At 39.8% G+C, this 15,744-nt stretch overlaps 1 protein-coding gene across 13 annotated transcripts in view; it reads right to left on the reverse strand.

Moving 5' to 3' along the window:
• CKAP5 (cytoskeleton associated protein 5) overlaps positions 1-15,744 on the reverse strand; it is a 94,643-nt gene that overhangs the window by 65,824 nt on the left and 13,075 nt on the right. For 4 of the 13 annotated variants that reach the window (XM_060400077.1, XM_060400074.1, XM_060400072.1 and 1 more), the window contains exon 1: positions 7,514-7,639. The exons of the other annotated variants lie outside the window; for them this stretch is intronic. The gene's annotated coding sequence lies outside the window, so the exon portion shown is untranslated. Of the gene's footprint in view, positions 1-7,513; positions 7,640-15,744 lie in introns of those variants that run through there. 13 annotated transcript variants of the gene reach the window in all.

The following is a 15,744-nucleotide window of genomic DNA, read 5'->3' on the forward strand; positions in this document are numbered from 1 at the left end:
GTATATTCAAAAGAAGAGACATTACTTTGCCAACTGAGGTCCGTCTAGTCAAGGCTATGGTTTTTCCTGTGGTCATGTATGGATGTGAAAGTTGGACTGTGAAGAAAGCTGAGCGCCAAAGAATTGATGCGTTTGAACTGTGGTGTTGGAGAAGGTTCTTGAGAGTCCCTTGGACTGTGAGGAGATCCAACCAGTCCATTCTGAAGGAGATCAGCCCTGGGATTTCTTTGGAAGGAATGATGCTAAAGCTGAAACTCCAGTCCTTTGGCCACCTCATGCGAAGAGTTGACTCATTGGAAAAGACTCTGATGTTGGGAGGGATTGGGGGCAGGAGGAGAAGGGGACGACCGAGGATGAGATGGCTGGATGGCATCACTGACTCGATGGACGTGAGTCTGAGTGAACTCCGGGAGTTGGTGATGGACAGGGAGGCCTGGCGTGCTGCGATTCATGGGGTTGCAAAGAGTCGGACACGACTGAGCGACTGAACTGAACTGAACTGAACTGAACTGTAGGAGTCTAAAATCAGGATAAAGATGAAGCTTTGGACAACCTGTGTTTGAGATGTACATTAGACAAGGGTAGATGTGGAAAGCAGCTGGAAATTCAAGCCTGGTGCTCAAGAGAGAGAACTGGTCTGGAGATAAAAATTTAGTTAGGAGTTATCTGTGTGGCTCAAATGGTAAAGAATCTGCTGCAATGTGGGAGACGTGGGTCCGATCCCTGGGTCGGGAAGATCCCCTGGAGAAGGGAATGGCTACCCACTCTAGTATTCTGGCCTGGAGAATTCCATGGACAGAGGAGCCTAGCAGGCTACAGTCCATGGATCGCAAAGAGTTGGACAGGACTGAGTAACTAATATACACAAGGGGTGGATGAATAGTACTGAGGAAGAGTGTATAGTGAGAAGAGCCCCAGGTTAGAGTTTAGATGTTTCCAGTTTAGAAACCAGAATCTAGAGGACCTTCGTCCACATGTATAGTGTTGGATATATAAAATGATCAGTTAATGTCTTCTGGGGGGAAAAAACAAAACAAAAAACCCACAATAATCCAAAATGGGGTAAACAGTCTTATTAAATTTGAGTTTTTGTTACTTGAGGGAAACTTTGTTACTTTCAATTTCTACCTGCAAATCTAAATTAAAAAAAAAAGAAAAGGAATTCTGCATCTTCAAAATCACCACTAACTTAAGGTTGAGACCTTAGGTAAGTTACTTACCCAAATGTACACTGCCTCAGCATGCTTGTGTGTGAAGTGGGAATAACAGTGCACACCTCAGAGGACTGTGTGGATTAAATGAGTCAGTACATGTAAAGCTGTTACACTAGGTATTTGGCTCAATAAATGCTAGCAATTTACTACCATTATCAGTATTTGGCATTCCAAGTTTGAAAATATTTATCTCATTTCTAAATTACAGTTGACTTTATTTTGGAATTGTATAGCATTAAAAGAGCAAGTCTACAAGCACCTTAGAATATTGCTTAATGCATAAGATACATGATTATATTAAATCTGTCATGTTGAAATACAGTATTAATATCAAAGTATTTTGAAATGTGAGTATATGGGTTTCTACATTAATACATTAAATAAAACACAGCAGCATATTAATAACTATTATAATTCTGAAGTTATGATGAATAAAAATATTTTTATATATTATATGACTACAGATATGATTTCTATTGGTGACAGAGGTATATGTTCTAATATTACTGTAGTTTATTGTCTACATTATTAACTGAAGAAAATGTCAAAATTTCAGTTTGAAGGTTACTGAAAATAAGATGTAATTTTTTTTCCACATAAATGTACAGAGTCCCTGAATTCTAACACAGGTTAAAATCTGTTAGTCTACAACCTTTCAAATTCTATGATCAAAGACTTTAGGGCACTGCTTACACTCACCTCAAAGTCCCTTGTTAAGGTAACAGCTAACACCCATCCAATACTCAAGTGGCACTTTATCTTTTACAGGTATTTTTATAATCATTCATCTTCTGTGTATTTCATAATGTAAATGCAAGTATACTATCTCATTTGGGTTTTCTTTCCTTTTTTATATTATTTTTAGTTATGTGGCTCTTTCTTACTAAACAGTAAGATACTCTTGAGCAAAAGCTTTTTGTCTTATTAATCTCTATCCCCACAAGGTTCAAATAAATAAATAAAGCATCATTATCCTCTTTTTTCAGGCTTATTTTCTTTCTTTTTTTAATATTATTCTTACGTAACTCTTTCTTACTCAACCATAAGATTCTCTTGAGCAAAAGCTTTTTGTCTCATTAATCTCTCTTTTCACGAGGCTTAAATAAATAAATAAAGCATCTTTATCCTCTTTCTATACCTGGGGGGAAAAGAGGTTCAGTGTCCCACCAAAGGTCACCTGGGTGGAAGAGAATGGTCTAGAGGAGACTTCTTGATTCTTAGTTTGGTGAATTTTCCAGGACTTATGGTTTCTATATGATCTAGTGAAATCTATTCACCCTGTATCTATTCAAACAGTATAAATAATAAGAGTTATTTTGATGTTTACCTAACTCAATAAAAACATAAACAGCAAATAGAAGTATATGTGAAAGACAAGTTTATTTGCCTTCAAAGGACTTAAGGTAATTTAGAGAAATTTAAAATACAGTTAGTTGGTAAGGGGGAATCATCCCTGATCAGCAGCTGCCAAATAATCAAGCTAACCACCTAGCTGGGTCTCAAATACTGTTCACTTGTGTTTGCATAAGAAATAACTACAGTTTTAATTATAATTTGGGGTTATTCACAATACTTATTCCACTGAGTATTGATTCTACCAGTTGAAAAAGAAAATCTCTCCTTGAAATTGATCAAAAAACCAATAGTAGACTATAATCTACAGTTCATACTAGTTTCAAACTTATAACTACAATTCTAGAATGTTTGTGGGAGGGTAGGAAAAAGGTCATTAAAGTGGCCACTTGTTTTAAACTTTGCCTCTATCTGCACATTTTAACTAACCATTATCAGACAGGCTTTAGGAACATTCAGAACAGCAGAGTTCATAAAATGAAATATGCATAAAATAAACCAATAATTTCATGAAAAGTCGCACAATCTAAAGGTTTGAATGATCTCTTCCGAGAAATGTAGTGCTATTTTCAAAACACACAGCAAATAAAACCAAATTAACCTTCATAATAGCTAACAGTGGAAACCACCCAAATCTCTATCCACTGATAAACGGATAAATAAAATGTGGTAAATCCACAGAATAGAATATGACTCAATGATAAAAATGAGGTACTATAAAGAATCCCTAAAACTCAAAAACAGGCAAACAACATGATTAAAAAGTGGGCAAAGAACTTGATTAAACACCTATCCAAAGAAGACAGACAAAAGGCTAATAAGCACACGAGAAGAAGTTCAATACTACTGAATATTCAGTTCAGTTCAGTTGCTCAGTCGTGTCCGACTGAGACCCCATGAATCACAGCACACTAGGCCTCCCTGTCCATCACCAACTCCCAGAGTTCACCCAAACTCATGTGCATCAAGTCGGTGATGCCATCCAGCCATCTCATCCTCTGTTGTCCCCTTCTCCTCCTGCCTTCAATCTTTCCCAGCATCAGGGTCTTTTCAGTGAGTCGGCTCTTTGCATCAGGTGGCCAAAGTACTGGAGCTTCAGAATCAGTCCTTTCAATGAATAGTCAGGGTTGATTTCCTTCAGGATGGACTGGTTGGACCTCCTTGCAGTCCAAGGGATTCTCAAGTCTTCTCCAACACCACAGTTCAAAAGCATTAATTCCTCAGCACTCAGCCTTCTTTGTGGTCCAACTCTCACATTTATACATGACTACTGGGAAAACCACAGCTTTGACTACCCGACCTTCATCAGCAAAGTAATGCCCCTGCTCTTTTCAGAGTAGCCAAAATCGTAGAGATAGAAGGTGGAATGATTGTTGCCAGCAGATGCAAGGAGAGGGGAATGAGGAGTTACTGTTAATGGGTATAAAGTTTCAGTTCTACAAGGAGAAGAATTACGGAGATGGATGGTGGGGGCTACACAACATTACAAATGCATTTAATGCCATTGACTTGTACATTTAAACATGCTTAAGATGGTAAATTTCTATGAAATGTTCAGAACAGGCAAATCTACAGAGACAGAAACTGGATGAGTAGTTACCTACGACTAGAGTGTTTGGGAATATTAGAAAAGTGTGAAGGAGGGTGGGGTTTCTTTTGGGGGTAATGAAAAATGTTCTAAAACTGTGTTGATGGTTGCACAAATTTATGAATATACTGAAAGTGATTGAATTGTACACTTTAAAAATGGGTGAATGGTATATAAATTATATATCTTACTAAAACTGATAAAACAATAACAACAACAAAACCTAACAAAGTTTTACTTAAAAAGAAGTCCTTGGGAGATGAGTGATTTGAAAAGCTGCCAATCATTTTACACTTGCATGGCCTGGCTATAATGGTTAGACTCCTTTCTAATAACAGGATCTAATTCTCCAATTTTACCTTAAGTATTCACTCAATGAATCTCCCTCTGGGCAAACCACGATGGTTCAATGAGTTCACAGGAGTAAAAGTAGAACCTAAACAAATAACCATATCCACTTGAAACTAGCACAGCACTGTTAATTGGCTACACTCCAATATAAAATAAAAAGTAAAAAAAAACCCCACAATTCCAAACAACCATAATACAAAATGTAGTATATGTGGAAAGCGCCCTATAAGCAAGAAACAAATTAGGGTTAGGGAGATCAAAGACAGGATCAGCTGCCAGTGAGTAAGGCATGGTCAGTGAAAAATTTTATAGAAAGGATGACATCTGAGCTCAGTAATAAATTATAGGCAGATTAACAAAAAACAAAAACGGAACCAGGAGTAGAGAAGAGATATTGAAGCTGAGAAAATGAGAAACGCAAAGTCTTGGAAGTAGAAAAGTACTAAGCATGTTTAGGGAACACTAAATGGCTCCACTTAACATAGACCAGAAAGACAGACTGGGGCCAGATCATGTATAATCCTGAAGATAAACAGCAGAGGATGCTGATGACCCGAAGCAGCAATGACACGATCCTATCCACTTTAGAAAGATAAATGTATGTAGAATGAATTGGAAGGGAAAGAAAGTAGAGTCCTGACCAGAAATTATTGCAGTACTCGAGGACAAAGCTAAGTAGAAGCCAGAACTCCTAGGAATGGAAAGGATGAGCAGAGGAGACTGAAGGGAGTTACATTAAAGAAACAGAATCAGCAAGCCTTGGCAACTAAGGATGTGGGAGTTGGGAAAAAAATCTAGTAGGAGGCTCCAGTCTACGTGACTCGGAGAACAGTGGTGCTAATGACAGAAAAATGCCAGAAGAAAGTTCTGAGAGTTGTTTGTTTAGGGGGAGTGGAGGAGAGGTTAAGAATATGATGAGTTTGGTTTTAGATTTGAAATTCAAGTGGGTGGAAATGTGGTACCAGGAATGAACAGAGGGCTCTGGATTTTATAAACAGGAAACCAAGTCTTCATTACATAGCAAGGTTTGATGTTTTAAGAGTGCATAACACTGCCAACAAAGAGAAGCATTAATAAAATTAATTTGGCCTATATATGATGTTTGCTATGGTTCATTCAAGTTAGTCCATACTACGAATACTCAGAAATTTCAAGTTCATTATCATCATGGTTCGTTCAAGCTAGTTCATACTACAAATACTCAGAAACTTCAAATTACTCAGCACACTGTTTTTACCCTAGTCTAAAACAGAGGCAAACTAAATCTGTTCTACAGAAATATTATAATCTTAATACCACTGTTGTACCTAAAAATGTCTTCTAAAGAGCTCAAATACCGTATAGTTCACACTATTGCTGAAGAATGTTTATATGTAATTATTTATTTTTAGACCAGAGGTTAGGAAATGTTTCCAAAGTCACACATAAGGCCACAACTTAGAATAAACTCTGAATTTAAAGCGGATTTCAGTTTAGTGTTCAATTAAATATTAAATGTGCATTACGTACTATCATTAGTATACAGACCCCAGCAGTCTATGCATTTTCTTTCATGAACCAGCTAAAAGCAAGGCACCGAGAGAGAAAGTCATCAGTAATACCAGTAATGTTAGACCTGGCGGCAGAACCTGTATCTCCTATTTCTCAGTCCACCATTCTTCCCCTTCACTCAAGGGTCCACGTATAGGGTCCATTTACTTTAAATTCCTGCACTGTGACAGCTAATAAGAACATTTATACAGCTACTAAACATACTGTTTTAGCTTCCGACTTGGGAAAACGGTATGGCAGTGAAACTATCTTATGGCGAGCTCCCAAACTCTTGACCTACAAAAGCTCTTCACTATCACGATACAAGAGATCTGGATCTGATTACCATTCCTGGACTCCTGACTTCTGTCTAAGGAAATGCTACCGCAGAAGCAAAGAATGAGTCTGAGGAAAAATCCTCCCCACTCAAAAAGAAACCCCTCTGAACGATTAATAAAGAATGATGTGAAGTTACTTAAAGAAAAAAAAAAAAGAAATTATAAAACAAAGATAAAACAAAATACACATACATGCCCAGAAATCTTTACTCAAACCATGTCTAAGAAGGACAACTGGATTAAAGAAGTATAACAATTATGTAACTGTCATAGAAAAATTTTAAATGTATTACTTGGCCAAGCCAGACAAAATCTCATCACTTAAGTAGCCAGTAACAAAAATGACAAAACTTCCCCTCCGCACTGCCTCCAGGTAATTCTCATTAACAAGGACAAGTGTTACCCTCTTATTGGAGTATTTTGCATATGGGGCCAGAAATGGGAACTGCTCCTCTAGTAGGTTATCTCAACAAACTTGGGTGGGCTTGCTGTACTAGTCCTGAGATGGTGGCCTCCCATCAAATCCTTCAGAGAGGAGCAAAAGAGCAGACTCTTTCACATTCTGCCATTCATATCAGTGGGAAAGGTTAACTGGACTCTCCTCAATAGCTGATCACTGTCAGTGTCTCCCAAAGCGGGGGATTCAATAGCAACACAGGCCTCTGGGGAGACAGAAAGCTAAACCTGGCTGTGAATTAGGTCAACTTTGAGAGTTACTGCTCAGTTGTACCAAGATAGCTGAAAATCTAATGCTTACTCATCTCAAGAGTTTGCCAGGTCTCCAAATCCCAGGCTAAGGACCCAAGGCCCAGGACCCTAGATTCCAGCTCCACCCATCTAGCTCAGCGGGATTATACTGGGCAAAAGCAATCCTCTCATTTCAAGCAGGAACCAGACTGGAGCAAAGCTAGGCTGTGGGCACAGCTCAACCACTGCATATCCAAACCAGCACCCTAGGACCGCTGTCACCACCCAGAAGTAGAGCAGATGCCCCAGGCTTTAGCTCACTGCAGCCGGCATTGTTTACGCTCTTTCGCCGCCTTAGCCTCTGATAGGCCAGTAAAGTCCCCTGTACAGTCCACCAGGACTTCCGCCATGGGCGCGGGATGCTTGACCCTCGCCCGCAGTTTGACACTTACGCTCCCCGGCAGGGAGAGGTCGCAGCCCTACGGTTCGAGGCGGAATCAGCAGGAATACCGGGCGGGCGGGGGCGGTGGCGGCGGCAGCGGCAGCATTGGCGCGGAGGGCCGCTGGGAAACGCCTCCTCGGGGGCGGGGCCCAGAGCGCTGTGTCAGAGTGCCCGCCCCACCCCGGCCCCCCCACCCCGGCCCCCCGGCCCGGCCCCAGCCCCCGCCCGGCACACTCTGACGGCTTAAAGGGGCCGCACATGCCTGTGCTCAGAGGACTGGGCGCTCCTTCCATCCCACAGGGCTTTCAAGGCAAGATGCTAATGAAGGGCCAACTAGGCACACTCTACCTCGGTTAGGTGTGGACCTCTTTTTTTGTGTATGGCAACACAGATAATGTTCCAGAAACAAAGAAGGTGACCTGTTCTTACTATCACAATCTTAATGCCTCCTTCAGGGATGAAAAAAATTGCGGCAGGAAACAGTCAAAGCATCAGGGTAAATATATAGCCCCCATTATGTTAGTGGCTTATTCCACTAACTGCTTATTAACTCGAGCAGTTAGCATTTTTCAAATGGCAACTAAAAGGCACAGAAAAGAATTCCGAGAGCCTGCATTGCTTCACCTCACCCTTTCACTGACTTCCTTCTCTTCGGTACAACGAGGAATCCTAGACAATGATAGAAGATGGATGTGTGTGCATGCCAAGTCGCTTCAGGCGTGTCCCACTCTGCGACCCCATGGATTGTAGTCCACGAGGCTCCTCTGCCCATGGGATTCTCAGGCAAGAATACTGGAACTGGTTGTCATGCCCTCCTCCAGGGAATCTTCCCAAACCAAGGGATCAAACCTGGGACTCCTGCATTGCAGGTGGAGTCTTTACCATCTGAGCCACCAGGGAAGCCCACGTAATATGAAGAGTTCTTGAGAAAACTGTAGTAGAAACTGGACTAAAATCTCAGGGAGTTAAGTAATGGTCTCTGATCTCTCTGTAGGTTATTAAAGAATTTTAAATTTCTTTTCATAGGAGGAATTTTTCCTCAACCTCAACTTACAAGGTTTGTGTGCATTTTGTGTCTCCTTTATACTGTCAGGAAAGAGATTTGTGTGTTTATTAAGCCTGTATTGTTGTTGTTCAGTCACTAAGTTGTGTTCGACTCTTTGCGACCCCATGAAATGCAGCATGCCAGTTCTCCACCTTCTCCCTGAATTTGTTCAAACTCATGCTGAGCGACTTCACTTTCACTTTTCACTTTCCTGCACTGAAGAAGGAAATGGCAACCCACTCCAGTGTTCTTGCCTGGAGGATCCCAGGGACGGGGGAGCCTGGTGGGCTGCCGTCTATGGGATCGCACAGAGTCGGACACGACTGAAGCGACTCAGCAGCAGCAGCATGTCCATTGAGCCAGTGATGCCATCCAACCATCTTATCCTCTGTCCTCCCCTTCTCCTCTTACCCTCAATCTTATCCAGCATCAGGGTCTTTTCCAATGAGTCAGCTCTTCAAATAAGGTAGCCAAAGTACTGGAGCTTCAGCTTCAGCACCAGTCCTTCCAATGAATATTCAGGATTGATTTCTTTTAGGATTGACTGATTTGATCTCCCTGCTGTCCAAGGGACTCTCAAGAGTCTTCTCCAACACCACTGTTTGAAAGCATCAATTCTTTGGTGCTCAGTCTTCTTTTGGATCCAACTCTCACATCCACACATGACTACTAGAAAAAATTATAGCTTTGACTACATGGATCTTTGTCAGCAAAGTGATGTCTCTGCTTTTTAACAGCTTTTCTTCCAAGGAGCAAGTGTCTTAATTTTGTGACTGCAGTCACTGTCCATGTTGATTTCAGAGCCCAAGAAAATGAAATCTGACACTTGCCACTTTTTCCCCACCTATTTGCCATGAAGTGATAGGAACGGATGCCATGATCTTCGTTTTCTGAATGTTGAGTTTTAAGACGGCTTTTTCACTCTCCTCTCTCACCTTCATCTAGAGGCTCTTTAGTTCCTCTTCACTTTCTGCCATTAAAGTGGTATCATCTGCATATCTGAGGTTGATATTTCTCCCAGCAATCTTGATTCCAGCTTCTAAGTCATCCAGCCCAGCGTACCTTCATCTAATCTTGATAAATAAACATACCTTATTAAAACCTTCAGTTCAGTTCAGTCACTCAGTCGTGTCTGACTCTTTGCGACCCCATGAATCACAGCACGCCAGGCTTCCCTGTCCATCACCATCTCCCGGAGTTCACTCAAACTCACATCCATCGAGTCAGTGATGCCATCCAGCCATCTCATCCTCTGTCGCTCCCTTTTCCTCCTGCCCCCAATTCCTTCCAGCATCAGAGTCTTTTCCAGTGAGTCAACTCTTCGCATGAGGTGGCCAAAGTACTGGAGTTTCAGCTTTGGCATATTAAAACCTTAAGTCACCCCTAAACCTATAGAGGAATCAATTTAGTAAAGCTAAAGACCATTTATGGGCTTCCCTGGTAGCTCAGTGGTAAAGAATCTATCTGCCAATGCAGGGGATGCAGGTTCAGTCCCTGGGTCAGAAAGATCCTCTGGAGAAGGAAATGGCAACCCACTCCAATATTCTTGCCTGGGAAATTCCATGGACAGAGGAGCCTGGCGAGCTACAGTTCAGGGGGTCACAAAAGAGTTGGACAAGACTTAGTGCCTAAAGAACAACAAAAGACCATTCATAAGTGCCCGAACATCTTCCACCCCAAATAGTTCAAGTGGAAATTTAAATTCCAAAGGACAGGCACAAAGACTGCTCTAATATGGAGCAGACCCAGGTTACCCTTATTCTGAAGGTCTTAGAAAATTCTAGGCTAAGGTTGCCATGAAGAGAAACTGATTCCGATTAGAACAGTCTGATTTTGAATTGGAAAAAAACAAACAAACAAACAAAAACACCTCATTTCAAAGTGCATTTAACTATGAATGATACTTTTGAATCAGGTAATTAAGACCTTCTTTCATTCTATCTGTATCAAGCTTATCACACTGTTCTGAGAGCAATGTAGTAGATCAGCCTTCCCACTAGATTGCGAGCACCTCAAGGCAGCGGTTGGAATGTATCTCATCTTTTTTCCCAGTATGTGATACCAAATGAATGCTCAGTAAATATTTATACAAAAGATATGACCAACACTTATTTTGACAAAGGAGTCCAGGTAACTTCAATAAGCCTAGTGCAGTGAGTATACATGTGCATGTTCACATACAAATGGATAATACCCAGTGCTGCACTTATTACTGAATTAAAAATTTAGAGAGAAAAAAATCCATTGATTGTACAACTCAGTACAATCAGATTTATATATTTTGTACCAAAGCAAAGACATTTTATATACATATTCCTGAATAATAATTAGATATCTCACCAAATGTCACAGCCCCAAATATTTCGGTTATTGCGGCCTTTTTTCTACAAACCACGAAGAGACTAAACTGGACATGTAAAACCTTCACAATTCAACAAATTACCAGAAAGAAGTATTCTCCAGGGCAAAGGTGAAACTGTTTAGGAAATGATTCAACAAACAGTATATATGGAAGAGAATATGGGAAAATGATAATTCATTTATCAGAAAGGTGGCATTTCTTGTGCTTTTAAAAAATCCTTCTTCATTGTAACGTTTTTTCCTGAAACAAATCAAGCACAGATTAAGGAAAATATTCATTTACATATAGCCAGAGCGAAGGGGGGAAAGTTTTAAGCATTAACTGGAATTCTTTATTACATCATATTCAGTGAAGGGAAGAGGCCAAGCTAGTGATTAACAGCGAGGACTCTGGAGCCAGAATGCTTAGTTCAAATCCTGGCTGTGCCATTTATTAGCTGTGTGGTTTTAAACAAAAACTCTTACCTCTTTGTGCTTCTGTTTTCTATTTGTAAAATAAGGAATTTTTTACCTTACTGGGTTAATTAGGAGAATTAAATGAGTTAAGTTTCTTATACTTAAAAAGTGCCTAGAATTAATTGCTGAACGGTAAGTAGTAAATAAAGTACATAATATTCAACAAAACTGTCTGCCTTTTCTATCACATTCTTCCACTAAAAAGCAAATGAATAGCCCCTTCCCACTGACTGCTCCCTGTGTTCTTCCTAGCTGTCAGAAGTTAACTGAGGATTAGAGGGAGAAGAGGTCCTCCAACTTAAGAGCTTTTAAATCAGGTTTCAGTTCAGTTCAGTCGCTCAGTCGTGTCCAACTCTTTGCGACCCCACGAATCGCAGCACGCCAGGCCTCCCTGTCCATCATCAACTCCCGGAGTTCACTCAGACTCACGTCCATCAAGTCAGTGATGCCATCCAGCCATCTCGTATAACTTATATATACTAAAATTCTTTAGTATAACTTACATATACTAAAATTTACTTTTAAAAATTCTGTCTTGGAGTAGAGTTGATTTACAATGTTGTGTTAGTTTAAACTTCACTCTTTAGTACACAGTTCTATGCACCCTGACAGAAATCTAGTCATGTATCCATCACCATAGTCAGGAACATCTCTACAAGCCCCGCAAACTTTCTGTGCCTCTTTGTAATTAACCTCTCTCCCCCAGACCATCCCTCATCAGTATTCTGTTCCTACAGGTTTGGTTTTTGCACACGTCACATAAAAGAACCATATAGTGTGTAGTCTTTTGAGTCTGGCTTTGTTCACTTAGTAGAACTGAGATTACCCATGTTTTTCACATATCAGTAGTTTCACTTTATTGCTGAGCAACACTCCCTTGTATGATCTAACATTCTATTCATCCATTTACCAGCTGAAGGACATGTGGACTGTTTATAGTTTTTAGTAATTGCAAAGAAAAGAAAAGAAAAAAAAAATAACCCCAAACTGCTACAAATTTTCATATGAACGTAACTTTTCATTTCTCTTGGGCAAACATCCAGGAGTGGGAAAAATCGGTGATATGGTAAGTGCATGTTTAATTTTATAAGTAACTGTCAAATTGGTTTCTAAAGTGTCTCTTTGAACCCTTTCATGCTCTTCTACTAACAATAAGTCAAGGGTAACTGGATTATTACTTACCACTGATTTTCAGTATGGATCTGTATTTTTATACCTATCAATTACAATCAGTTCTTTCTGCAATTTAGTATTAACGGTGTGTAATTAGTCTTCTGTTTATGAAGAATCATTGATCACTTGACATGAATCTTAAATGTTACTTTATAACACTTTCAAAGGGAAATATTCAAATCCCATCCAAGAGTGGTCATATCTGGTAATTTTTCCTGGATCAATAAGCTATAAGAATTAACAAAACGTACTACTAGTAACTAAATACATTAGGTATACTTCTGTCAATCAAACTTGCAAGATTCAGACAAGAGTTTCCAGAGCCTAAATAAAATTTATCAACAATGTGTGTAGCAAGTATTATTTAACATCTTTAGCAAAACGTATAATTCTCCTGATTAGGAAACAAAAAGGATGCATACAAGAAAATGTTTGGAAACTCATTATAAATACTATGTCCAGAGACTTCCCTGGTGGTCAGTGGCTAAGACTCCACACTGGCAATGTAGGGGACTCAGATTTGATCCCTGGTAAGGGAACTAGTCATGAAATTAAAAGACGCTTACTCACCAACCTAGACAGCATATTCAAAAGCAGAGACATTACTTTGCCGACTAAGGTCCGTCTAGTCAAGGCTATGGTTTTCCAGTGGTCATGTATGGATGTGAGAGTTGGACTGTGAAGAAGGCTGAGCGCCGAAGAATTGATGCTTTTGAACTGTGGTGTTGGAGAAGACTCTTGAGAGTCCCTTGGACTGCAAGGAGATCCAACCAGTCCATTCTGAAGGAGATCAACCCTGGGATTTCTTTGGAGGGAATGATGCTAAAGCTGAAACGCCAGTACTTTAGCCACCTCATGCGAAGAGTTGACTCACTGGAAAAGACTCTGATGCTGGGAGGGATTGGGGGCAGGAGGAGAAGGGGACAACGGAGGATGAGATGGCTGGATGGCATCACTGACTCGATGGACGTGAGTCTGAGTGAACTCCGGGAGTTGGTGATGGACAGGGAGGCCTGGCGTGCTGCGATTCATGGGGTCGCAAAGAGTCGGACACGACTGAGCAACTGAACTCAACTGAACTGAAGGGAACTAGATCCCAGGGGCCATAACTAAGACTCAGCACAGCCAAATAAATAAATATTATAAAAAATAAATACTATGTCCAATATTACAACAAAATGCCGCTGCTGGTTATGCAAATTGGCACATCCAATGTGGAAAATATTTGATATTAACCCATTCCCAAGAGAATTGAAAGTCCACACAAAGCTTGTATATAAATGTTAACAGCAGCATTACTCATAATAGTCCCAGAGTGGAAATGACCCACAAATCCATCAACTGATAAATGGGTAACACAGATTGTGATCTATCCATTCAACAGAATATCATTCAGCCATAAAAAGGAACGATATATCCTACAACATGGGTTAGCCTTGAAAACACTGTACTAAGTGAAAGAAGCAAGACACAGAAGGTCACCTATTGCATGATTACGTTCATACGAAATGTCCAGGTTAAGCAAATGCAGAGAGACAGACAGAGCCAAGGGCTAGGGGTGGGAGGGCAGGGAGGGAAATAAGGAATGGGGAGTGACTATTAGTGGGTATGAAGTCTCTCTTCAGGATGATGAAAATGTTCTGGCATTAGATAGCGGTGATGGCTGTACAACTATATGAATATATTAGGAAGCCCCTCTATACTTTATAAGAATAAATTTTATACTGTGTGAATTCTATCTCAATTTTAAAAAAACCCATTAATAGGAGACAAATAAATAAGCTATAGTATATTCACAGAAAAGATATCATACAGCAGTGAAAATAAATGAAGACAGCTATTAGTTAAAATATGCATAATTTCACAAACCATGCTGAGAAAATAGCTAGTCACTGAACAACAGGAGACACAGGTTTGATCCCTTGGTCAGGAAGATCCCCTGGAGAAGGAAATGGCAATCCACTCCAGTATTCTTGCCTAAAAAAATCCCATGTGCAAAGGAGCCTGGCAGGCTCTAGTCCAAAGGGCCACAAACAGTCAGACATAACTGAGCACGCATAGCATCGTACTCAAGAGTGAGAAACTGAAGGCTCTTCCTCTAAGAGCAGGAACAGGGCGAGGATGCTTGTGCTAACAGAATTCAAAGTCAATGTTCTTCGCAGGAAAAAAAAGTCTTACACAGAGAAATTAGGCAAGATGAAGAAACAAAAGAGATCTAAGTCAAAAAGGAAGAAGTAAAATCATCTGTTTGCATATGACATAATCTTATACGTAGAAAATCCTGAAAGATTCCACCAAAGAAAAATGTGAGAATAAATGAATTCAGTAAATGAATAAATTTTGTGAACAGAAATTAATTCAGTAAATGAATGAATTTTGCACAATACAAAACCAACATACAAAAATCAGTAGTGTTTTTCTATACCACCAATGAAAAATATGAAAAGAAAATTAAGAAAACAATTCCACTTAAAATAACATCAAAAAGAATAAAATACTTGGGACTAAACCTAACCAAGGAGATGAGACTTGTACACTGAAACTTATAAAACAATGCTGAAAGAAACTATATAGAAGATACAAACAAAAAGACATCCCATATCCATGGCCTGTGAGATTCGGTGTTATTAAGATTCCATACATCCGGAAATAATCTATAAATTCATCATAATCTATCAAAATTCCAACAGCATTTCTTATAAAAATAGAAAAATTAATTTTAAAATTCATATGGAATCTCAAAGGACCCTGAATAGTAAAAACATTTTTGAAAAAAAAAGTTGCAGCACTCTCTTCCTGATTCCAAAGCATATTAAAAAGCCACAATGATCACAACAGTGTGGTAATGGCAGAAAGACAGAAAGACCAATGGAACAGCATAGAGAACGCAGGAATAAACCCTCGCGAATAGGGTAAAATTGTCTTTGTTTGACAAGAGTGCCAAGACCACTCAATTGGGAAAGGATGGTCTCTTCAACAAATAATCATGGGAAAAACCAGACAGCTACATGCAAAAGAATGAAGGTGGACCCTTAGCTTACATCATACACAAAAACTAATATGAAATCATTAAAAACCTAAATATAAGATCTAAAACTACAAAACTCCTAGAAGAAAACACAGAGGAAAAGCTTTATAACACTGGAATGCACCATGATATCTTAGATATGATGCCAAAAGCACAGGCAACCAAAGCAAAAAGGGCC

The sequence above is a fragment of the Ovis aries genome, chromosome 15, assembly GCF_016772045.2.
Source record: "Ovis aries strain OAR_USU_Benz2616 breed Rambouillet chromosome 15, ARS-UI_Ramb_v3.0, whole genome shotgun sequence".
NCBI classification, from domain to species: Eukaryota; Metazoa; Chordata; class Mammalia; order Artiodactyla; family Bovidae; genus Ovis; species Ovis aries.